Source organism: Scyliorhinus canicula, chromosome 31 (genome assembly GCF_902713615.1).
Source record: "Scyliorhinus canicula chromosome 31, sScyCan1.1, whole genome shotgun sequence".
Taxonomy (NCBI): domain Eukaryota; kingdom Metazoa; phylum Chordata; class Chondrichthyes; order Carcharhiniformes; family Scyliorhinidae; genus Scyliorhinus; species Scyliorhinus canicula.
This window is the reverse complement of record NC_052176.1, coordinates 10,306,625-10,330,349: the sequence shown is the minus strand read 5'-3', so window position 1 is coordinate 10,330,349 and position 23,725 is coordinate 10,306,625. Positions and strand designations below refer to the sequence as shown.

Below are 23,725 nucleotides of genomic sequence, written 5' to 3'. Positions count from 1 at the left end.
ACCAAGAAAATATTCTCTAACTCCTCCTAATATTCACTGAGCCCTTTCTGCATTCAGCGCACGCTGGGGTAGAGAATTCCACAGAATCACAACCATTTGGGAGGAGTAGTTTTTCCTGAAATCTTTTTAAAATACGCAATCTCTTATTCTAAGAGCATGACCTCTGGTTTCAGAACGCCCTACAAGAGGAAGCATCTACTTTCTCCATACCTTAATACATCTCAATTAGATAATTGCGCATAAATTTTCACGTAAACACTGTTGATCAGCTTTGCTCAGTTTGAAACTCAGCGAGTCGCGCGAAAATGTTCAATGCAACTATTACTGTGATGGTCGGGAATCGAACGCAGGTCAACTGCTCAGAACGCAGCTATGCTCACCACTATACCACCATCGCTGCATTTCGAGTCTGTGGCACCGTGCTGTATAGAAAAAGGCAATTAATTTCCATCAGCTCATGTGTGCTAACCGAAATTACACGTATTGACACGGAGGGATGTGGACGATGTGGCCGAGTGGTTAAGGCGATGGATTACTAATCTGTTATGTTCGGCACGCGTGGGTTCGAATCCCATCTTCGTCGATTTTTTATCCAATGGTTCTCGGTAGTGTTAATCATTTTTCCAAGATGGATTGCAATAATTGATGTGACAATCTACTCGAAGTTGCCAGGACAGATTGCATCGAGTTGGGTTCCAGGAGGGACGAACGGAGGCAGACGTGTTTGTGGCCGAACCGCTCATTGCCGCCAGTTCACCTTCAGCTACCCACAGGACAGTCCAGGTTACCGGTTTCACTTGTCCCATCATTCTCTTCAGGCACCTCTCAAAAATGAACCTCCTCCTGTTTGTACACTGGAGGTGTTCTTCGGCTACTTGTCTGTGAGAAGATCGTATATTAAAGTTCTATTAAAGTAAAGGAGGTGCACCATGTGGTTCAGGAGATACACAATAATCCATTGTAATCTGCGCACATGGAATCCAATCCCATCCTCGTCAAACATGTATCAAGTCTGTTTGTTTGTTCCACTTCATGAGGATCGAGTAAAAATGCTGCGATTTTTGTCTTTTATTTAAGGGCTTGGCGGGAGGTGAATAGTCGAAAACTGTCCATGTCGAAACCATATTGTAAAACGCTGAGAACGTGACTTATTTCACTCACTATCCTAATCGACCATAAATTCTGAGTTCGAAACCGTTTCTTTCCCTCCGTTTGAAACTCACGATGTCGTGGAAAGATAAGTTCAGAAAATACAGGAGCAGAATTAATCCGTTTGACCCATCGTGTCTGCTCCGCCATTCGATCATGGCTGATATGTGCCCCATCTGCTGCCGAACAATGTTACAGATGAAGAGGTCGATTGCGATATCAGCCAGAGCACCTATAACCCATATGAAATGGCGCAGGAGCGGGTGTAGGCTATTTAGCCTCCTGAGTTATTCTTCAGCTACCCACAGGACAGTCCAGGTTACCGGTTTCACTTCTCCCATAATTCACTTCGACATTTCGACATTTAGCCTCCATGGTGAAGAGAAAGAGGCAGATAATTTCCATCAGCTCATGTATGCTAATAGCAATTACACGTATTGGCACGTAGTAATGTGGGACGAGGTGGCCGAGTGGTTAAGGCGATGGACTGCTAATCCATTGTGCGCTGCACGCGTGGGTTCGAATCCCATCCTCGTCGATTTTTCATCCTATGGTTCTCGGTAGTGTGGTTCATTTTTCCAAGATGGATCTGCAATAATTGATGTGACAACCAAGTTGGCAGGACAGAATACATCGAGTTGGGTTCCAAGAGGGACGAATGGAGGCAGACGTGTTTGGCGCCGAACCGCTCATTGCTGCCAGTTCTTCTTCAGCTACCCACAGGACAGTCCAGGTTACCGGTTTCACTTCTCCCATCATTCTCTTCAGGCACCTCTCTTGAATGAACCTCCTCCTGTTTGTACACTGGAGGTGTTCTTCGGCTACTTGTCTGTGAGAAGATCGTATATTAAAGTTCTATTGAAGTAAAGGAGGTGGTTCAGGAGATAAACAATAATCCATTGTGTTCTGCGCACGTGGAATCCAATCCAATCCTCGTCAAAAACGTGTCTGTTGTTTGTCCGTTTGTTCCAATTCATGAGGATCAAGAAAAATGCTGCGATTTTTAGCTTTTATTTAAGGGCTTGGCGGGATGTGAATAGTCGAACACTGCCCATGTCGAAAACATATTGTAAAACGCAGAGAACGTTACTTATTTCACTCACTGTCCTAATCGAGCATAAATTCTTAGTTGGAAACCGTTTCTTTCCCTCAGTTTGAAACTCACGATGTCGCGGAAAAGAGAAGTTCAGAAAATACTGGAGCAGAATTAATCCATTTCACCCATCGAGGCTGCTCCGCCATTCTATCCTGGCTGATATGTGCCCCATCTGCTGCCCAACAATGTTGAACGATGAAGAGGTCGATTGCGATATCAGCCAGAGCACCTACTCCCCATAAGACATGGCGCAGGAGCGGGAGTAGGCAATTTAGTCTCCTGAGTTCTTCTTCAGCTACTCACTGGACAGTCCAGGTTACCAGTTTCACTTCTCTCATAATTCTCTTCAGCCACCTCTCTTGAATGAACCTCCTCCTTTTTGTGCGCTGGCGGTGTTCTTCGGCTACTTGTCTGTCAGAAGAGCGCATATTACAGTTCTATTGAAGTAAAGATGTTGGCCCATTTGGTTCAGGAGGTGCATAATAATCCATTGTGCTCTGCGGTGCGCATGTGCTTCCATGCTGATCCCATCCTGGCCTCAACTCCACCGGCCTGCCAGTTCTCCATAAGCCTTCATCTCCTTACCAAAAAAAAAAAATTCTCACTCCTCCTTAAATTCACTCACTCTTCCTGCATTCAGCGCACGCTGGGGTAGCGAATTCCACAGAATCACAACCCTTTGGATGAGGTATTTTTTCCTGAAATCTTTTTTAAATACGCAATCTCTTATTCTAAGAGCAGGGCCTCTGGTTTCAGAATGCCCTGCAAGAGGAAGCATCAACTCCAGGTTTACTTTCTCCATATCTTTTGACATCTAATACATCCCAATTAGATAATTGCGCATACATTCTGAGGTTAAAAACTATTGGCCAGTCCTCCACAGTTTGAAACTCACCATGTCGCGCAAAAACATCCAATGCAACTGTTACTGTGATGGCCGGGAATCGAACTCAGGTCAACTGCTTGGAAGGCAGCTATGCTCACCACTATACCACTATCGCTGCAGTTCGCGATTTTGCCACCATGGTGAACAGAAAGAGGCAGATCATTTCCATCAGCTCATGTATGCTAACCGAAATTACACGTATTGACACATACGAATATTGGGACGAGGTGGCCACGTGGTTAAGGCGCTGGATTGCTAATCTGTTGTGTTCTGCACCCGGGGGTTCGAATCCCATTTCCGTCGATTTTTCATCCAATAGTTCTCGGCAGTGTTTATCATTTTGCCAAGATGGATCTGCAATAATTGATGTGACAATCTATTCCAAGTTGTCAGGACAGATTGCATCGAGTTGGGTTCCAGGAGGGACGAACTGAGGTACCCGTGTTTGGGGCCGAACGGCTCATTGCCGCCAGTTCTTCAACAGCTATCCACAGGACAGTCAAGGTTACCGGTTTCACTTGTCCCATCATTCTCTTCAGGCACCTCTCTTGAATGAACCTCCTCTGGTTTGTACACTGGAGGTGTTCTTCGGCTACTTGTCTGTGACAAGTTCGTATATTAAAGTTCTATTAAAGTAAAGGAGGTGTACCATGTGCTTCAGGAGATTCACAATAATCCATTGTGCTCTGTGCACATGAAATCCAATCCCTTCCTCGTCAAAAATGTGCCAAGTTTGTTTGTTTGTTCCACTTCATGAGGATCAAATAAAAATGCTGCGATTTGTAGCTTTTATTTAAGGGCTTGGCGGGAGGTGACTAGTCGAACACCGTTCATGTCGAAATCATATTCTAAAACGCTGAGAACGTGACTTATTTCACTCACTGTCCTAATCGAGCATAAATCTGAGTTGGAGACCGTTTCTTTCCCTTCGTTTGAAGCTTACGATGTCGTGGAAAGATAACTTCAGAAAATACAGAAGCAGAATTAATCCGTTTGACGCATCGTGTCTGCTCCGCCACCCTATCATGGCTGATATGTGCCCCATCTGCTGCCGAACAATGTTACAGATGAAAAGGTCGATTGCGATATCAGCCAGAGCACCTATAACCCATAAGAAATGGCGCAGAAGCGGGAGTAGGCTATTTAGCCTCCTGAGTTATTCTTCAGCTACCCACAGGACAGTCCATGTTACAGGTTTCACATCTCCCATAATTCACTTCAGCCACCTCTCTTGAACAGTGTACTGTTTGTACACTGGAGGTGTTCTTCTGCTACTTGTCTGTGAGAAGCTCGTATATTAAAGTTCTATTGAAGTAAAGGAGTTGTACCATTTTGTTCAGGAGGTGCATAATAATCCATTGTGCTCTGCGCACTGTCCATGCTGATCCCATCCTGGCCTCAGCTCCACCGGCCTACCCGTTCCCAATAACACTTCAACTCCTTACCAAAAAATATTCTGTAACTCCTCCTTAAATTCACCGACTCTTCCTGCATTCAGCGCACGCTTGGGGTAGAGAGGTCCACAGAATCACAACCCTTTGGGAGGAGTAGTTTTTCCTGAAATCTTTTTTAAATACGCAATCTCTTATTCTTAGAGCATGACCTCAGCTTTCAGAATGCCCTACAAGAGGAAGCATCAACTCCAGGTCTACTTTATCCATACCTTTTGACATCTAATACATCTCAATTTAGATAATTGCGCATAAATTCTGAGGTTAAAAACTGTTGATCAGCTTTCCTTAGTTTGAAACTCACCATGTCGCACAGAAACATACAATACATCTGTTACTGCGATGGCCGGGAATCGAACCCGAGTCAACTGCTTGGAAGGCAGCTATGCTCACCACTATACCACCATCGCTGCATTTCGACATTTTGCCTCCATGGTGAAGAGAAAGAGGCAGATAATTCCATCAGCTCATGAATGCTAATGGAAATTACACGTATTGGCACGTAGCAATATGGGACGAGGTGGCCGAGTGGTTAAGGCGATGGACTGCTAATCCATTGTGCTCTGCACGCGTGGGTTCGAATCCCATCCTCGTCGATTTTTCATCCTATGGTTCTCGGTAGTGCGCTTCATTTTTCCAAGATGGATCTGCAATCACTGATGTGACAACCAAGTTGGCAGGACAGAATACATCGAGTTGGGTTCCAGGAGGGACGAACGGAGGGAGACGTGTTTGGGGCCGAACCGCTCATTGCTGCCAGTTCTTCTTCAGCTACCCACAGGACAGTCCATGTTACCAGCTTCACTTCTCCCATAATTCTTTTCTGGCACCTCTCTTGAATGAACCTCCTCCTGTTTGCACACTGGAGGTGTTCTTCGGCTACTTGTCTGTGAGAAGATCGTATATTAAAGTTCTATTAAAGTAAAGGAGGTGGTTCAGGAGATAAACAATAATCCATTGTGTTCTGCGCACGTGGAATCCAATCCCATCCTCGTCAAAAACGTGTCTGTTGTTTGTCCCGTTTGTTCCAATGCATGAGGATCAAGAAAAATGCTGCGATTTTTAGCTTTTATTTAAGGGCTTGGCGGGATGTGAATAGTCGAACACTGCCCATGTCGAAAACATATTGTAAAACGCAGAGAACGTTACTTATTTCACTCACTGTCCTAATCGAGCATAAATTCTTAGTTGGAAACCGTTTCTTTCCCTCAGTTTGAAACTCACGATGTCGCGGAAAAGAGAAGTTCAGAAAATACTGGAGCAGAATTTTTTTTTTTTTTTATAAATGTTTTTATTCAGTTTTCGTATTTTATATTGAACAAATTACAAATTGTTAGGAGAGAGAAAAAAAAAAACAAACAAAAACAAACACGCAAAAATTAACACACATATTTACAGGTAAGCATCTTCGTAGTAGTAACTGCGCCCCCCCCCCCCCCCCTCCCCCCCTCAACATGTTTATTTAGCTTGGTTTTGGGCCTTAGCTAGCCATCGAACCCCCGTAACGAACCTGTAGCCCCCCCCCCCCTCCCGCTACCTTCCCCCGACTATTCTTCCTCTTGTACATTGGCCACAAATAGGTCCCGGAACAGTCGCATGAATGGCTCCCACGTTCTGTGGAAGCCGTCGTCCGACCCTCGGATGGCAAATTTGATTTTCTCCATTTGGAGAGATTCCGAGAGGTCGGACAGCCAGTCCGCAGCTCTGGGCGGTGCTGCTGACCGCCAGCCAAACAGGATTCTACGGCGGGCGATCAGGGAGGCAAAGGCAAGGGCATCCGCCCTCCTCCCCAGGAATAGATCTGGCTGTTCTGAAACCCCGAAGACCGCCACTATCGGGCATGGCTCCACCCTCACTCCCACCACTTTGGACATTACCTCGAAGAAGGCTGTCCAGTACTCCACGAGTCTGGGGCAGGACCAGAACATGTGGGCGTGGTTGGCCGGGCCTCTTTGGCACCGTTCACATCTGTCTTCCACCTCCGGGAAGAACCTACTCATACGGGTTCTTGTTAAGTGGGCTCTATGTACCACTTTTAGTTGCGTCAGGCTGAGCCTTGCGCACGTGGAGGTGGAGTTGACCCTATGCAGTGCTTCGCTCCAGAGTCCCCACCCGATCTCCATCCCCAGGTCGTCCTCCCATTTCCTCCTTGTTGCGTCCAGTACGGTGTCGTCCCTATCTACCAGTCGGTCATACATGTCACTACAGTTCCCTTTCTCTAGGATACTTGCGTCCAGTAGGTCTTCCAGTAGTGTCTGTCGTGGCGGTTGTGGGTACGTCCTTGTCTCCTTTCGTAGGAAGTTTTTGAGCTGCAGGTACCGTAGCTCGTTCCCCCCAGCTAGCTGAAATTTCTCTGTCAGTTCGTCCAGTGTTGCGATCCTGTCGTCCGTGTATAGGTCCCTGACTGTCAGTGTCCCCCCGTCCTGCCTCCACCTTTTGAAGGTGGCGTCGGTCAGTGCTGGTTTGAACCTATGGTTGTTGCAGATGGGAGCCCTGTTCGACATTTTGGTCAGGCCAAGTTGCTGCCGCAGTTGGTTCCAGGATTGGAGGGTGGCTGTCACCACTGGGCTGCTGGAGTGTTTTTTGGGTGGGGATGGGAGTGCTGCCGTGGCGAGGGCCCGGAGGGAGGTTCCCATGCAGGAGGCCTCCTCCGCACGCACCCACTCAGCTTCTGGCTCCTGGATCCATCCCCTTACTCGCTCGGCTGTTGCTGCCCAGTGGTAGAATTGTAGATTCGGGAGGGCTAACCCTCCCCTGGTTTTTGTTTTTTGTAAGACCTTCTTTGGGATCCTAGCATTTTTACCCCCCCATACGAACGCCATGATGAGTTTGTCCAGCGCTTTGAAAAAGGCCTTGGGGATGTAGATCGGAATGGATCTAAACAGGAAGAGGAACCTGGGCAGTACGTTCATTTTGATCGTCTGAACTCTCCCCGCGAGGGAGAGCGGGAGTGTGTTCCATCTTTGCAGGTCCTTTTTAACTTCCTCCGTCAGGATGGTGAGGTTCCATTTGTGGATCCCTTTCCAGTCATGGGCTATTTGGATCCCCAGGTAGCGGAATTTATGTCGGGCTTGTTTGAACGGCAGCCCCTTTAGTGCTGCCCCCCCCCCCCCCCTTGCGGGTGTAATGGGAAGATCTCACTTTTGCTCATGTTGAGTTTGTAGCCCGAGAAGGCTCCAAACTCTTTCAGGAGCGCGATGATTCCGTCCATGCTGCTTTGTGGGTCCGAAATATAGAGGAGCAGATCATCCGCATAGAGTGAGACTCTGTGCTCTCTACCTCCCCTTCGGATCCCCCTCCAATTTTTTGCTGCCCTGAGCGCGATTGCTAGCGGTTCGATTGCTAGTGCGAACAGCAGCGGGGACAGTGGGCATCCTTGTCTGGTGCCCCTGTGCAGCTGGAAGTATTGGGAGTTGGTATTGTTGGTCTGTACACTCGCCATGGGAGCGTTGTACAGGAGCTTTACCCAAGCGGTGAACCCTGTTCCAAGCCCGAACCGCTCCAGTACCTCTATGAGGTATTTCCATTCGACTCTGTCGAAGGCCTTTTCTGCGTCCAGGGAGACGATCACCTCTTGTGTTCTCTCCCCGGAGGGGGTCATTATCACGTTCAGCAGGCGCCTGATGTTCGCGGTCAGCTGTCTACCTTTGACAAAGCCCGTCTGGTCCTCTGTGACCACCTCAGGTACACAGTCTTCTCGCCTTTTGGCTAGGATTTTGGCCAGTATTTTGGCGTCTGCATTCAGCAGAGATATGGGTCTGTATGACCCACATTCCGTTGGGTCTTTGTCTTTCTTAGGTATCAGCGAGATTGAGGCCTGTGCTAACGTGGGTGGCAACGTGCCCCTAGCTAGCGAGTCTGTGAACATCTCCCGCATGTGCGGGGCCAGCGCTGTCGCAAATTTTTTGTAGAAGTCCGCCGGGAATCCGTCCGGTCCCGGCGCCTTCCCCGCCTGCATGGAGCTAATGCTGTCCATGATCTCTCCCAGTGCTAGTGGTGCTTCCAGATCCCGTTTTCTGCCCTCTCCCACAACTGGTATGTTCAGTCCGTCAAGAAACCGGTTCATCCCAGCCTTCCCCGTTGGGGGCTCTGAGGTGTACAGCTCTTGGTAGAAGGCCTTGAAGGTTTTGTTAATCTTCTCTGGTTCTGTTTCCAACGTGCCTCTGGTATCTCTGATTTGCGCGATTTCTCTGCTGGCTGCCTGCTTTCTCAGCTGGTGGGCCAACAGGCGGCTGGCTTTGTCTCCGTGTTCGTATAGGGCCCCGCGTGCCTGGCGGAGTTGGTGTACTGCTTTCCTGGTGGAGAGCAGGTCAAAGTTCCTTTGTAATTCTTTTCTCTCCGCCAGGAGTTCTACAGTCGGGGCCTCGGAGTATTTATGGTCTACCTCCAGTATGGAGTCGACCAGCTTCTGCCTAGCCACCCTTTCCTCCCTATCTCTTTGCGCTTTGTAGGCTATGATTTCCCCTCTTAGTACGGCCTTAAGCGCTTCCCAGAACGTGGAGGGTGAGACCTCCCCGTTTTGGTTGATCTCAGTGTACTCCGCTATGGCCTGCGCTATCCTTTCGCTGAAGGCCTTGTCAGCTAGTAAGGCACCGTCCAACCTCCATTTGGGGCGCTGGGCCCTTCCCGTCTCTAGCCGTACATCCATGTAGTGTGGAGCGTGGTCTGATATCACAATTGCGGAGTATTCCACCTTGTCTATCTCTGGAAGCACCGTTTTCCCCACCACAAAGAAGTCAATTCTGGTGTACACGTTGTGTACTGGGGAGAAGAAAGAGAATTCTTTCTCCCCCGGGTGGGCGAATCTCCAGGGGTCTACTGCTCCCATCTGCTCCATATAGTGGCTGAGTTCCCTTGCCATGTTTGAGGTTTTCCCCGTTCTGGGGTTTGATCTGTCCGTCGTTGGGTCCTGTACACAGTTGAAGTCCCCCCCCATGATTAGTCGGTGCGTCGCTATGTCCGGGATTTCTGCCATGGTCTTTTGGATGAAGCTCGTGTCGTCCCAGTTGGGCGCGTACACGTTAACTAGAACTACCGGCGCCCCATCCAGGGCCCCGCTGACCATGACATACCGTCCCCCTGGGTCCGTAACCGTCTTTGTCGCCCTAAACATTGTCCTCTTGCCAATCAGGATCGCCACCCCCCTGGCCCTTGCCCCATAACAGGAATGATAGGTTTGTCCCACCCAGCCCTTTCTTACCCGCAGTTGGTCCCGCTCCCTCAAGTGCGTCTCTTGGAGGAAGACTATGTCGGCCCTCATGTTTCTAAGGTGGGTGAGGACTCTAGATCTCTTCACTGGGCCGTTAAGTCCCCTTACGTTCCAGGTGACTATTCTGGTGGGGGGCTTCTGCCCCCTTGCTCCTGTGGGGTTAACCATATTTGTCCGGTGGACGCGCCCCTGCCCTCTGGGGTTTCCCTATGTTAGGGGGCCGTCCAGGATGTCCACTATCACTGCTCTCCCCATGCGGTCGGGTCCCTGCGCTCCGGGGTTCCCCCTTGTCCCGGGGACACCCGCCATGGCCGTCCACTTTGTGTCCGCCACGCGGGTAGTCCCCTGCACTCCGGGGGGCCCCTTCACCCACAGACCGTACTGGGTGGGTGCTTGCAGCAGTTCCCTGTTTCGAGCCCTTGTCTGTGGCACTTTGTGGCCCTATTCCCTTACTGGCCTCTTTTGTCCCTTCGTCCCTGCGTTTCCCCTCCCTGGTCTCTCGCCCCCCGGGTGCCCCCCCCCCCGCTCTATCCCTTTCGGGGATACCCCTGTGTACCCCTCCATTGCCCCTCTCTCCCCCATTCCTGTCCCCATTTGCTCTCCCACCTTTGATGGGTGATCCCCCCCCTCCCCTGCCTGGCGCCTTCCCCCCTGTTGGGGGTGCGCTGCGGCCCTGCTCTGTTGCGCGCCCCCTTCGCTAGCTTTCCTGCTAGCACGGTGGCTCCCCTCTCGGAGGTTGCTGTCCCGCTTCCCCTCTCCCCTCTCCAGTACTCCCGTTCCCTCGTGCCGGGGCCTGGCCTCCCACCTGGAGCGGGCCCTAGGGCATTGGGTTGTTTTCCGTTCTGGGTGTTTCTGCCAGGGGGGAGGGGGCTGGCTTTGCCTCGCCCCTCCCCACCCCCCCGTCGGCATGACGTGTCTCGTTGCCATGGGCCCCTCGTCCCTACTTCCCATGGCGTTTTTCCAGCCCGTGCTCCTCGACGAATCTATTCGCCTCGGCAGGGGCTGTAAAGAAATATTCCTTGTGTTGGTATGTGACCCAGAGTTTTGCTGGGTACAGCATACCAAAACGTACTTTGTTCTTATAGAGAGCTGCTTTCGCTCTGTTGAACTCCGCCCGTCTCTTAGCTATGTCCGCTCCAAAATCCTCGTAGATTCGGATGGCGTGCCCGTCCCAATTGCAGACTCTATTCTCCTTGGCCCAGCGCAGGATTGTCTCCCTATCCCGGTACCGGTGCAGTCTGGCTATAACTGCTCTCGGTTTTTCCCCTTCCTTGGGCTTCGGGCGCAGTGACCGATGAGCTCTGTCCATTTCCGGTGGGGTGGGAAAAGTTTCCCGCCCCACTAAGGAGCCCAGCATCGCAGCCACGAATGTTGTGGGATTTCTACCCTCTATCCCCTCTGGCAGGCCCACTATCTTGATATTTTGCCTTCTCGAGCTGATCTCCTGGTCGTCTACCCTGCCCTTCAGGCTCCCCTGTGTTGCACTCAGTTTCACCATTCCCCTCTCCAGGGATATGACCCGGTCGCTCGCGTCAGTCGCTGCCTTCTCCAGCTCTTTAATGGTTGCCCCCTGGGCTTCCAGTATCTTCCCTTGGGCTTCCAGTATCTTCCCTTGGGCATCCACTTTCTTCTCCAATCTGGTCAGAACCTGCTGCACCCCTGACATGGCCCTGGTCGCTGCTGCCTGTGCTGCGGCCTCTGCGTCTGCTTTTAACTCTGCCTTGAATGCCTGCAGCTGCTCCCTCACCACCTCGGCAAAGGCTTCCTTCCAATTCACGCCCCCCTCTAACCCCAGGGGAGAGGTTGCCCGCCCGTCCAGCTCTTCTGGATGCGGCGAAGCATCCTTCCCGCCGCTTCGCGTGTTGACTCGTTCGCCCGAGCTGGCTTTCCCTTTGCCCAGTCTACTTCCGGTGCCCCCTTTCTCTTGGCTCCTTTCTGGCACTTTTTTCTCCCCCTTCCCCTTCATCTTTTCTTCTCTCCTTGTTCTTCTTTTTCCCCCTTTTCCGCACCCTATTTTTATTTTATTTATTATTATATATCTATATATGTATATATATATATATATATATATTTTTTTTTTTTAAATTTATTTCCCCTACCCCTTTTCTCTTTACCAGTTTTCTTTTGGGAAGAACAGAAATACAAGTCTCTTTTTTCTTTTTTCCCCACTCAACCAGGAGAGAGAGTCCCTTTGTCTTTGCCACGTGGTGGTCACAGCAGTTGGGGGGGGGGGGAGGGGCGAGTGGGCCGGTGGTCGCTGCTGGTTGGGGGGGGGGGGGGCCCCGCTGCTGGTTGGGGGGGGGGTCCCCGCTGCTGGCTGGGGGGGGGTTGTGTCCCCGCTGCTGGCTGGGGGGGGGGGTTGTGTCCCCGCTGCTGGCTGGGGGGGGGGGGTTGTGTCCCCGCTGCTGGCTGGGGGGGGGGTTGTGTCCCCGCTGCTGGCTGGGGGGGGGGGGTTGTGTCCCCGCTGCTGGCTGGGGGGGGGGGGGGGTCCCCGCTGCTGGCTGGGGGGGGGGGGGAGAAGAGGGGCCGCCGCCGCCGCACCGCTCCTGGCCCGCGTGGGGGGGGGGGGGGAGAGAGAAGAGGGGCCGCCGCCGCCGCACCGCTCCTGGCCCGCGTGGGGGGGGGGGGAGAGAAGAGGGGCCGCCGCACCGCTCCTGGGTCGCGTGGGGGGGGGGGGAGAGAAGAGGGGCCGCCGCCGCACCGCTCCTGGCCCGCGTGGGGGGGGGGGGGGAGGGAGAGGGGATGGACCTGCTGCTGTTGGGCCCCCCTGTCGCCGCTCCGGCTCCTCCGCTCCGGCTCCTCCGCTCCCGCTCCGGCTCCTCGGCTCCTCCGCTCCCGCTCCGGCTCCTCGGCTCCGGCTCCTCGGCTCCCGTTCCGGCTCCTCGGCTCCTCGGCTCCTCCGCCCCGGCTCCTCGGCTCCTCGGCTCCTCGGCTCCCCGGCTCCTCGGCTCCTCCGCTCCGGCTCCTCGGCTCCTCGGCTCCCCGGCTCCTCGGCTCCCCGGCTCCTCGGCTCCCCGGCTCCTCGGCTCCCCGGCTCCTCGGCTCCCCGGCTCCTCGGCTCCCCGGCTCCTCGGCTCCCCGGCTCCTCGGCTCCCCGGCTCCTCGGCTCCCCGGCTCCTCGGCTCCTCGGCTCCTCGGCTCCCCGGCTCCCCGGCTCCTCGGCTCCCCGGCTCCTCGGCTCCTCGGCTCCTCCGCTCCGGCTCCTCGGCTCCGTCTCCTCGGCTCCCGCTCCGGCTCCTCCGCCGTCCGGCCTGTCGGGGGGGGGGGGGGGGCTGTCATACTGGAGCAGAATTAATCCATTTGACCCATCGAGGCTGCTCCGCCATTCTATCCTGGCTGATATGTTCCTCATCTGCTGCCCAACAATGTTACAGATGAAGAGGTCGATTGCGATATCAGCCAGAGCACCTACTCCCCATAAGACATGGCGCAGGAGCGGGAGTAGGCAATTTAGCCTCCTGAGTTCTTCTTCAACTACTCACAGGACAGTCCAGGTTACCGGTTTCACTTCTCTCATAATTCTCTTTAGCCACCTCTCTTGAATGAACCTCCGCCTGTTTATGCACTGGAGGTGTTCTTCGGCTACTTGTCTGTCAGAAGAGCGCATTTTACAGTTCTATTGAAGTAAAGGTGTTGGCCCATTTGGTTCAGGAGGTGCATAATAATCCATTGTGCTCTGCGGTGCGCATGTGCTTCCATGCTGATCCCATCCTGGCCAAAAATCCACCGGCCTTCCCGTTCTCCAGAACCCTTCAAGTCCTCACCGATAAAAATCTCTCTAACTCCCCTTTTAATTCATTCACTCTTCCTGCATTCAGCGCACGCTGGGGTAGCGAATTCCACAGAATAACAACCCTTTGGAAGAACTGGTTATTTAGCGCACAGAGTTCAATCGCTGGCTTTGAAAGCAGGCTAAGGCAAACCAGCAGCACGGTTCAATTCCCGTATCTGCCTCCCCGAACAAGCGCCGGAATGTGGCGACTAGCGACTTTTCACAGTAACTTCATTTGAAGCCTACTTGTGACAATAAGTCATTTTCATTTCATTTCCTCAACCCTTTTTCAAATTTGCAATCTCTTATTCTACGATTATGAGCTCGTGTTTTAGAATGGCCCACAGAGGAAGCATCAGCACCACGTCTACTTTATCCATATATTTTTGAACCTTCTACACCTCAATTAGATAATTGCGCATAAATTCTGAGCGAGAAACTGCTGGCCAGTCTCCCTCAGTTGAAACGCATGATGTGGCGCAAAAACATCCGTTTGAACTATTCCTGCGCCGGCTGGGAATACAACCCGGGTCACATGCTTCGAAGGCAGCGATGCTCAGCACTATCCCACCATCGCTGCATTTCTCACCTTAAACACCGGGTTGAATAGAAAGAGGCAGAGAAATCCATCAGTTCATAGATGCAAAACAAATTCAGGCATGTTGACGTCGAAACTTATGGGACGATGTGGCCGAGTGGTTAAGGCGATGGACTGTTAGTCCATTATGCTGAGCACGAGGCGGTTTGAATCACATCCTCGTCGATTTTTCATCCACTGATTCTCGGTAGTGAGGCTCACTTTTCCAAGATGGATCTGCAATCTCTGATGTGACAATCTATTCCAAGTTATCAGGCCACATTACATCGAGTTCGGTTCGAGGATAGACTAATGGAGGCAGACGGGTTCAGTGTTTAACCGCTCATTGCCACCAGTTCTTCCACAGCTACCAACAGGACAGTCCAGGTTACCGGGCTCGCTTCTCCCATAATTCTCTTCAGCCACCTCTCCTGGATGAAACTCCTTCTGTTTGTACACTGGAAGGGTTTTTCGGCTACTTGTCCGTGAGAAGATCGTATATTCAAGTTCTTCAGAAATAAAGGCGTTGTACCACGTGGTTAAGGGGATGTATAATAACCCTTTGTGCTCTCCGCACGTGGGTTCGTATCTAATCCTCGCCTGGGATGTATCTGTTGCGTTTCGGTTTGCTTCACTTCATGAGGGTAAAGTAAAAATGTTGTGATTTTTAGTTTTTGTTTAAGGGATTGGCGGGTAGTGAATAGTCGAACACTGTCCATGTTGAAACAACATTATAAAAAGGTGAGAATGATGCTTAATTCACTCTCCGCCCTAATAGCGCATACATTCCGTGTTGGAAACTATTTCTTACCCTCAGCTTAAAAGTTATGAAGTCGCGCAAAAGAGAAGTTATTCAGATATTAAGCCATTAGACGCATCGAATCTGCCCACCATTCTATCATGGCTGCTATGTTCATCATCTGCCACCTAAAATATTACAGACCAAAAGATCGATTGTGATATCAGCCAGAACATCTTCTCACGAGAACACATGGCCTCGGAGCGGGAGTAGGTAATTTAGCTTCCTGAGACTCACACATTCCATGTGATCTTGGCTGATCTCATCCTGGCCTCAACTACACCGTCCTGAATGTCTTCCATAACCCTTCAACTCCTTACCTATAAAAATCTCTCTAACTCCTCCTTAAATTTACTCCCTCTCCGTGCATCCAACACTGCCTGGTGTAGCGAATTCCGCAGAATCACAACCCTTTGGGAGAAGTTGTTTTTCCTCAAATCTTTTTTAAATTTGCAATCTTTTATTCTAAGATGATGACCTCAGGTATCAGAACACCCGAGAATAGGAAGCATCAACACCAAGTCTACTTTCTCCATACCTTTTGACATCATATACATCTCAATTAAATAATTGCGCATAATTTCGGAGTGAATAACTGCTGGTGAGTCTTCCTCAGTTTGAAACTCACGATGTTGCGCAAAACATCCAATACAACTATTCCTGCGCCGGCTGGGAATAGAACCCTGGTCAACTGCTTGGAAGGCGCTATGCTCACCACTAAACCACCATCGCTGCATTTCGCATCTTAACACCGGGTTGAGTAGAATGATGTGGAGATGCCGGCTTTGGACTGGGGTGAGCACAGTAAGAAGTCTTACAACACCAGGTTAAAGTCCAACATGTTTGTTTCAAACACTAGCATTAGGAGCACTGCTCCTTCCTCAGGTGAATGAAGAGGTCTGTTCCGGAAACATACATATAGACAAGTTCAAAGATGCCAGACAATGCTTAGAATGCAAGCGTTTGCAGGTAATTCAGTCTTTACAGATCCAGAGATGGGTGTAACCCCAGGTTAAAGAGATGTGAATTGTCTCAAGCCAGGACAGTTGGTAGGATTTCGCAAGCCCAGGCCAGATGGTGGGGGATGAATGTAATGCGACATGAATCCCAGGTCCCGGTTGAGGCCGGACTCATGTGTGAGGAACTTGGCCATAAGTTTCTGCTCGGCGATTCTGCATTGTCGCGCATCCTGAATGCTGCCTTCGAGAATGCTCACCCGGAGATCAGAGGCTGAATGCCCTTGACTGCTGAAGTGTTCCCCGACTGGAAGGGAACATTCCTGCCTGGTGATTGTCGCGCTATATATGTCGATTCATTGTTGCAGCATCTGCATGGTCACGCCAATGGACCACACTTTCGGATATCCTTTCCTGCAGTGTATGAGATAGACAACGTTGGCCGAGTCGCACGTGTAGGTACCGCATACATGGTGGGTGGTGTTCCCACGTGTAATGGTGGTATCCATGTCAATGATCTGGCACATCTTGCAGAAGTTGCCATGGCAGGGTTTTGTGGTGTCGTGGCCGCTGTTCTGATGGCTGGGTAGTTTGTTGCAAACAATGGTTTGTTTGAGCTTGCGCGGCTGTTTGAAGGCAAGTAGCCGCTGCCGTAGACTCGACATGTATGCTCAAGCCGTCCGGTGTTGCGTCAATGCCAGATTCATCAGTCGCATTCACAAGAGAGCCCCAAACGTCACCCAAGCACAACGCAACGCCATCCGCGCTCTCAAAACCAACCGCAACATCGTCATCAAACCAGCAGTCAAAGGAGAGGCAACCGTCATACTGACCAGAACGGACTACTGCAAAGAAGTATACCGACAACTCAACAACCAGGAACACTACAGACAGATACACGCAGATCCGACCAAGGAACACATCCGCCAACTCAACAGACTGATTAAGACTTTGGATCCAGACGTTCAGAGCACCCTACGTGCTCTCATCCCACGTAATCCCCGCATTGGACATCTCTACTGCCTCCCGAAAATACACCTTGCCAACACACCAGGCTGTCCTATCGTTTCAGGCAATGGGATCCTGTGTGAGAACCTCTCTGGCTATATCGAGGGCATCTTGAATCCCATCGTACAAGGTATGCTCAGCTTCTGTCGCGACACAACGGACTTCCTACAGAAACTCAGCACCCATGGACCAGTTGAACCAGGAACATTCCTCGTCACAATGGATGTCTCGGCACTCTACACCAGCGTCCCCCATGACGACGGCATTGCTGCAACAGCCTCGGTGCTTAACACCGACAGCTGCCAATCTCCAGACGCAATTCTGCAACTCATCCGCTTCATTCTGGATCACAACATCTTCACCTTCGACAAGTTCTTCATCCAGCCACACGGAACAGCCACGGGGACCACATTCGCACCTCAATATGCCAACATCTTCAAGCATAGGTTTGAACATGACCTCCTCACCGCACAGGACCTTCAACCGACGTTATACACCAGGTACATCGATGAAATTTTTTTCCTTTGGACCCACGGAGAAGAATCACTGAAACGACTACACGATGACATCAATAAGTTCGATCCCACCATCAGACTCGCCATGGACTATTCTACAAAATCAGTTGCATTCTCGGACACACTCGTCTCTATAAAGGATGGTCACCTCAGCACTTTGCTTTACCGCAAGCCCACAGATCACCTCACGATGCTCCACTTCTCCAGGTTCCACCCTAAACACATGAAAGAAGCCATCCGCTATGGACAAGCCCTCAGGATCTGCTCAGACGAAGTGGAACGTAACAGACATCTAGAAACGCTGAAAGATGCTCTCGTACAAACGGGATCTGGAGCTCGACTCATTGATCGACTGTTCCAATGCGCCACAGCAAAAACCCGCACAGACCTCCTCAGAAGACAAACACAGGACACGGGCAGCACGGTAGCATGGTGGTTAGCATAAATGCTTCACAGCTCCAAAGTCCCAGGTTCGATTCCCGGCTGGGTCACTGTCTGTGCGGAGTCTGCACGTCCTCCCTGTGTGTGCGTGGGTTTCCTCCGGGTGCTCTGGTTTCCTCCCACAGTCCAAAGATTTGCGGGTTAGGTGGATTGGCCATGCTAAATTGCCCGTAGTGTCCTAAAAAGTAAGGTTAAGGGGGGGGGGGTGTTGGGTTACGGGTATAGGGTGGATACGTGGGTTTGAGTAGGGTGATCATGGCTCGGCACAACATAGAGGGCCGAAGGGCCTGTTCTGTGCTGTACTGTTCTATGTTCTACAACCAACAGATTATCCTTTGTTCTCTACTACTGTCCCGGAGCGGAAAAACTACAACATCTTCTTTGCAGCCTTAAACACGTCATTGATGTTGAGGAAAGTCTTGCCAATGTTCTCCCCACACCCCCACTACTTGCCTTCAACCTCAAACAAACCATTGCTGCAGCAAACTACCCAGCCATCAGAACAGCGACCACGACACCACGCAACCCAGCCATGGCAATCTCTGCAAGACACGCCAGATCATCGACATAGACACCACCATTACACATGGGAACACCACCCATCGCATATGCGGTAATTAGTCGTGCGACTCGGCCAACGTTGTCGACCTCATACGCTGCAGGAAACAATGTCCCGAAGTGTGGTACATTGGCTGCTAGACCATGCAGACACTGCGACAACGAATGAACGGACATCGCGCGACAATCACCTGGGAGGAATGTTCCCTTCCAGTCGGGGAACAATTCATCAGTCAAGGGCATTCAGCCTCTGATCTCCGGGTAGGCGTTCTCCAAGTCGGCCTTCAGGGCATGCGACAATGCAGAATCGCCTAGCAGAAACTTATAGCCAAGTTCCGCACACATGAGTACGGCCTCAAACGGGACCTGAGATTCACGTTGCATTACATTCATCCCCCACCATCTGGACTGGGCTTGCGAAATCCTAGGAACTGTCCTGGCTTGAGACAATTCATACCTCTTTAACCTGGAGTTACCCCTGTCTCTCGATCTGTAAATACTTAATTACCTGCAAATGCTTGCATTCTAAGCATTGTCTGGCATCTTTGAATTTGTTTATATACATGTTTCTGGAACATTCCTCTAATTCACCTGAGGAAGGAGCAGTGCTCCGAACGCTAGTGTTTGAAACCGACTCGTGCTCAGCATAATGGACGAACAGTCCATCGCCTTAACTGCTCAGCCACATCGTCCCATAAGTTTCGACGTCAACACGCCTGAATTTGTTTTTCATCTATGAACTGATGGAGTTCTCTTCCTCTTTCTATTCAACCCGGTGTTAAGATGCAAAATGCAGTGATGGTGGTATAGTGGTGAGCATAGCACCTTCCAAGCAGTTGACGAGGATTATATTCCCAGCCGGCGCAGGAATAGTTGTATTGGATGTTTTTGCGCAACATCGTGAGTTTCAAACTGAGGGAGACTCACCAGCAGTTTTTCACTCCGAATTTATGCGCAATTATCTAATTGAGACGTGTAAGACGTCAAAAGCTACGGACAAGGTATACATGGAGTTGATGCTTCCTCTTGTGGGGCATGCTAAAACCTGAGGTCATCATCTTAGAATAAGAGATTGCAAATTTAAAAAAGATTTGAGGAAAAACTACTTCTCCAAAGGGTTGTGATTCTGCGGAATTCGCTACGCCAGGCAGTGTTGGATGCACGGAGAGGGAGTAAATTTAAGGAGGAGTTAGAGAGATTTTTATTTGTAAGGAGTTGAAGGGTTATGGAAAACGTTCAGGACGGTGCAGGAGAGGCCAGGATGAAATCAGCCAAGATCACATGGCATGTGTGAGGCTCAGGAAGCTAAATTACCTACTCCCGCTCCGAGGTCATGTGTTCTCGGGAGAAGATGTTCTGGCTGATATCACAATCGATCTTTTGGTCTGTAAGATTCAAGGTATCAGATCAGGAACATATCAGTCATGATAGAATGGCGGGCAGATTCGATGCGTCTAATGGCTTAATATCTGACGAACCTCTCTTTTGCGCGACTTCATAACTTTTAAACTGAGGGAAAGAAATGGTTTCCAACACGTAATGTATGCGCTATTAGGGCGGGGAGTGAATTAAGCAACTTTTCCACCTTTTTATCATGTGGTTTCAACATGAACAGTGTTCGACTGTTCTGATCAGTTCTGTCTCTCTGATCTGTGAATTTCGCTGTCTCCTTCAATCTACTGGCCACAACACAGAACCGCAACAGAGAGGGAGACATTCACTTAAACTGTTGGTGTTGCAGAAACAGATCAACATGATCAATCAGTGATGGGATGTGATCCGGTCGATGGAGAGGTAGGGTTTGGAGTAAATACAAGTTAAACAGTCAATATTCATGTATTTTCCAATTGAGGTGGTAGAATTTGGAAGTGTCTATCTTAAGGAGCAGTTAAGACGCAGAGCAGAAATGTTTTAAAGTGAAATCTGGATGAGTACAGGAGTGAGAATGGATTTCACGAGCAACCAGATAACGTTGCATGAAGTAGTCCATAGAATCCCCCTTTTCTATAGTCTGGGTGGAGGATCTTCAGAAGCAGTGTAATCAATTGGACGCTAGACACGATGAAGATCCGAACTGTGGCTTTAATCAGCCAGTCGTTAGCCCGGTGGTCGACTACAGAGAAAAGCCGACCGCCGGGAAACCTGGGTACTTATACCCCGCCTCCGAGGCGGGGTCTACTTGCCTCTGGACCAATTGGTGAGCAGTTACATGACTAGTCCCAGCCAATCAGACGAGTGGCACATGACCAGCCAGAGCCAATGGGAAACCAATGCTCTGCACCAATGGCAGTGCTACCACTCATATCACCACAACTGTTCTCAAACTAATGTAAAGCACCAAAAGGTTTTGGTCGCCGTCAGTGAACGATGGTAGTATCGTGGTGAGCACAGCTGCCATCCAAGGAGTACAGCCGGGTGCGATTCCTGGCCATCGCAATAATCATTAGGTCGGACATAATCCAATACCTGCAACAGTTATGTTGAAGATGCCATCGGAGTGCCTTCTGCTGCGGAGGGGCGGGGGGGGGGGGGGGGGGAGCAGGAAGGGTTTATATTGTTCTACCATTTGCTCGAATCCTTTCTGCAATATAGATTTGACGAGTTATAAAGAAAGACAATGAGAATGTTTGGGGCTAAACCGCTCCTTGACACCTGTTCTTCGGCTACCCACAGTGGAGTCGAGGTGACTCAGTTGACCTCTTCCAGAATCCTCCTCTGCCTCTTCAACTGAATGAATTTCCTCCTGTTTGTCCGCTGTTCGGCTACTTGTCTGTGAAAGCAGCACCGGAAGCAGCGGGGGAGAGAGATTCCAATCACCAGGATGCAACTCTCCAATTGGATACTTCACGTTGCTCAGATCTTACACTCTCGTTTCGAGAATCAGAGAATGGTGACAGATCGGGGTGAGTCCATTCTGCCCATCGTGTCCATGTCAGTCGTTGAGAGCTGGCGTGTTGTCCCGTGATTTAAACAGAAAATGCTGGAAAGTCTCAACAGGCTGACAGCAGCCGTGGAGAGGGAAACAGAGAATGGGAAGCAGGGTCATACTGGGTTTGGAACTGGAACTGTTTTTCTCTCTTAACAGATGTTGCCAGACCAGCCGAGTTATCCAACATTTTCTATTGCTCTTTCAGGATTTTATGAAGAATCTCCATTGCGACATTGCCTTTGTGGTCGATGCTTCCATTTATAAAGACTGGTCCCAGATGCCTATTGTTCTGTTCGCAGTGGAGGCCAACAAACCAGAAAGAACCAAATTGACCCAATGATCCCGATAAGAAAAGCGAGAGACAAAAAAAGAGTTTATTTTGATTTTACTTTAACAAACAAACCAAATTCAACAGGAATTAAGAAGCCCATTTGCTTTGGGAGGTAATGGTAAGGTGGTTTCAGCGGGACACGGACCACCGTCTGGCTCGTTGGTCTAGGGGTATGATTCTCGCTTAGGGTCTTCTGCTGCGGTGATATGCGAGTGGTCCCGGGTTCAAATCCCGGACGAGCCCTGCAAGGCACTTTTTAACATCTCGGCGATCGATTTGGTGCCACTGCACTCCCAACTGCATTGGGAGCAATTTGGAGGAAAAGGAGGAAGGGGCGTGTTTGGGGCTCAACTGCTCCTTGACGCCTGGTCCAGAATGTCTATTGTTCTGCTCGCAGTGGAGGCCAACAAACCAGAAAAAACCGAATTGACCCAATGATCCCGAAAAGAAAAGCGAGGGACAAAAAAGAGTTTGTTTTGATGTTACTTTAACAATCAAACCAAATTCAAAAGGAATTATGAAGCCCATTGAGTTGATAAACGCACCGCCTTCGACGGCTCGGCCATCCTGACATGTTGCGGCAAAATATATGCTCCGTGCACAAATGGGTTTAAATTCTATCTTCATCGTCATTTCATTTCAAACTGGACGTTTTTTTCCTATTTTTGAACCCCAGCCAGAGTCCTGTATCTGTGTTCCATCCTTGTCCAAGGGACTGTGTGTTAAGGAGCTTCTCACTGCTGAATTGATGCGTTTGCTCCAATTAACAAAGACCCAAATGCCGCAGACCTTTTCCTCACACGGAGGTGTTGAGAGTCTAAGATCTGAGCGGCGAGAAGGATCCAATTAGACAGTTGCATCCTGGCGACTGGAATATCTCTCCACAGCTGCTTCCGGTGCAGCTTTCACAGACAAGTAGCCAAAGAACCCGTTCAGTGTCCAAACAGGAGGAGGTTCATCCAGTGAAGGCGGCAGAAGAGGATTCTGGGAGATGCCAACTGAGTCACCTCGACAATCCAACGCAACATGTTGCTTACAAGAGAAGACCAATTTTACCCAGAGTCCTGGGATCAACATTAATTCATCAGACAGATGTAATGCGCAGATCATCCAGTCATGAACTGCGCTTCTTGATGTAAGTATTTCAGGCGAAATCTGATGTCCTGGGGTCATCGCTTCCCCATTGAATGGGAGGTAATGGATTATCCTGGGATTGAACATTTTGCTGGAGAAACGTAGCTAGGTGGAGGAAAAGTTGATATCAGAAGTGAGATTTGAACCCACGCCTCAAGGAGAGACGTCGACCTTAACGCAGCGCCTTTGACCGCTGGGCCATCCTGACGTGTTGCCGCCAAAATCGTGCTCCGTGCACAAATCGTTTTCAATGCGGTCTTCATCGTCATTTCTTTTCAAACAAGATATGCTTTTCCTACTTTTGAACCCCAGCCAGAGTCCTGTATCTGAGTACCATCCTTGTCCAAGCTGCTGGGGGTTAAGGAGCTTCTCATTGATCAGTTTCCCTCAATCAACAAGGACCGAAATTCCGCTTTACGTGTTCCTCACACGAAGATATTGAGAGTCTAAGATCTGAGAGACGTGAAGTATCCAATTGGAGAGTTGCATCCTGGCGACTGGAATCTCTCTCCGCAGATGCTTCCGATGCTGCTTTCACAGACAAGCAGCCGAAGAACCCCTCCAGTGTCCAAACAGGTAACGTTATCCAGTAATACCCCACAGAGGAGCAATATAGATAATACTGAAATCCAGTAATACCTCACAGGGGGCCAATAAGGAAATAAAGCTTTCGCTGTTTACAACAAGGGACGACGAATTTTACGCGGAGTCCTGGGATCATTATTAATTCCTCAACCAGAGTCACTGAAGCAGATTGTCGACTCTTTAACTGACCCTTTGGTGTGTTGCTGTGCGTATTTGAGAAGAAATCTCATGTCCTGGGAACAAATCATTTCCTTTGGAATGGAGATATTGGATCTTCCTGAGGTTGATAATCTAGCTGGAGAAATTTAACCTCGTGGAAGAAAACTCAA

At 50.2% G+C, this 23,725-nt stretch overlaps 5 non-coding genes across 5 annotated transcripts; 4 read left to right on the top strand and 1 right to left on the bottom strand.

Annotated features, from left to right (window-relative positions):
• Positions 1–501: 501 nt before the first annotated feature.
• On the top strand, positions 502–583 carry trnas-acu. Its single transcript has one exon. It is a non-coding gene; the product is annotated as a tRNA-Ser (tRNA).
• A 1,022-nt stretch (positions 584–1,605) lies between these two features.
• On the top strand, positions 1,606–1,687 carry trnas-gcu. Its single transcript has one exon. It is a non-coding gene; the product is annotated as a tRNA-Ser (tRNA).
• A 3,233-nt stretch (positions 1,688–4,920) lies between these two features.
• On the bottom strand, positions 4,921–4,992 carry trnag-ucc. The gene has a single exon. It is a non-coding gene; the product is annotated as a tRNA-Gly (tRNA).
• Positions 4,993–5,096: 104 nt separating this feature from the next.
• On the top strand, positions 5,097–5,178 carry trnas-gcu. Its single transcript has one exon. It is a non-coding gene; the product is annotated as a tRNA-Ser (tRNA).
• Positions 5,179–21,830: 16,652 nt separating this feature from the next.
• trnap-agg lies at positions 21,831–21,920 on the top strand. The gene is given in 2 exon segments: positions 21,831–21,866; positions 21,885–21,920. It is a non-coding gene; the product is annotated as a tRNA-Pro (tRNA).
• Positions 21,921–23,725: the final 1,805 nt, after the last annotated feature.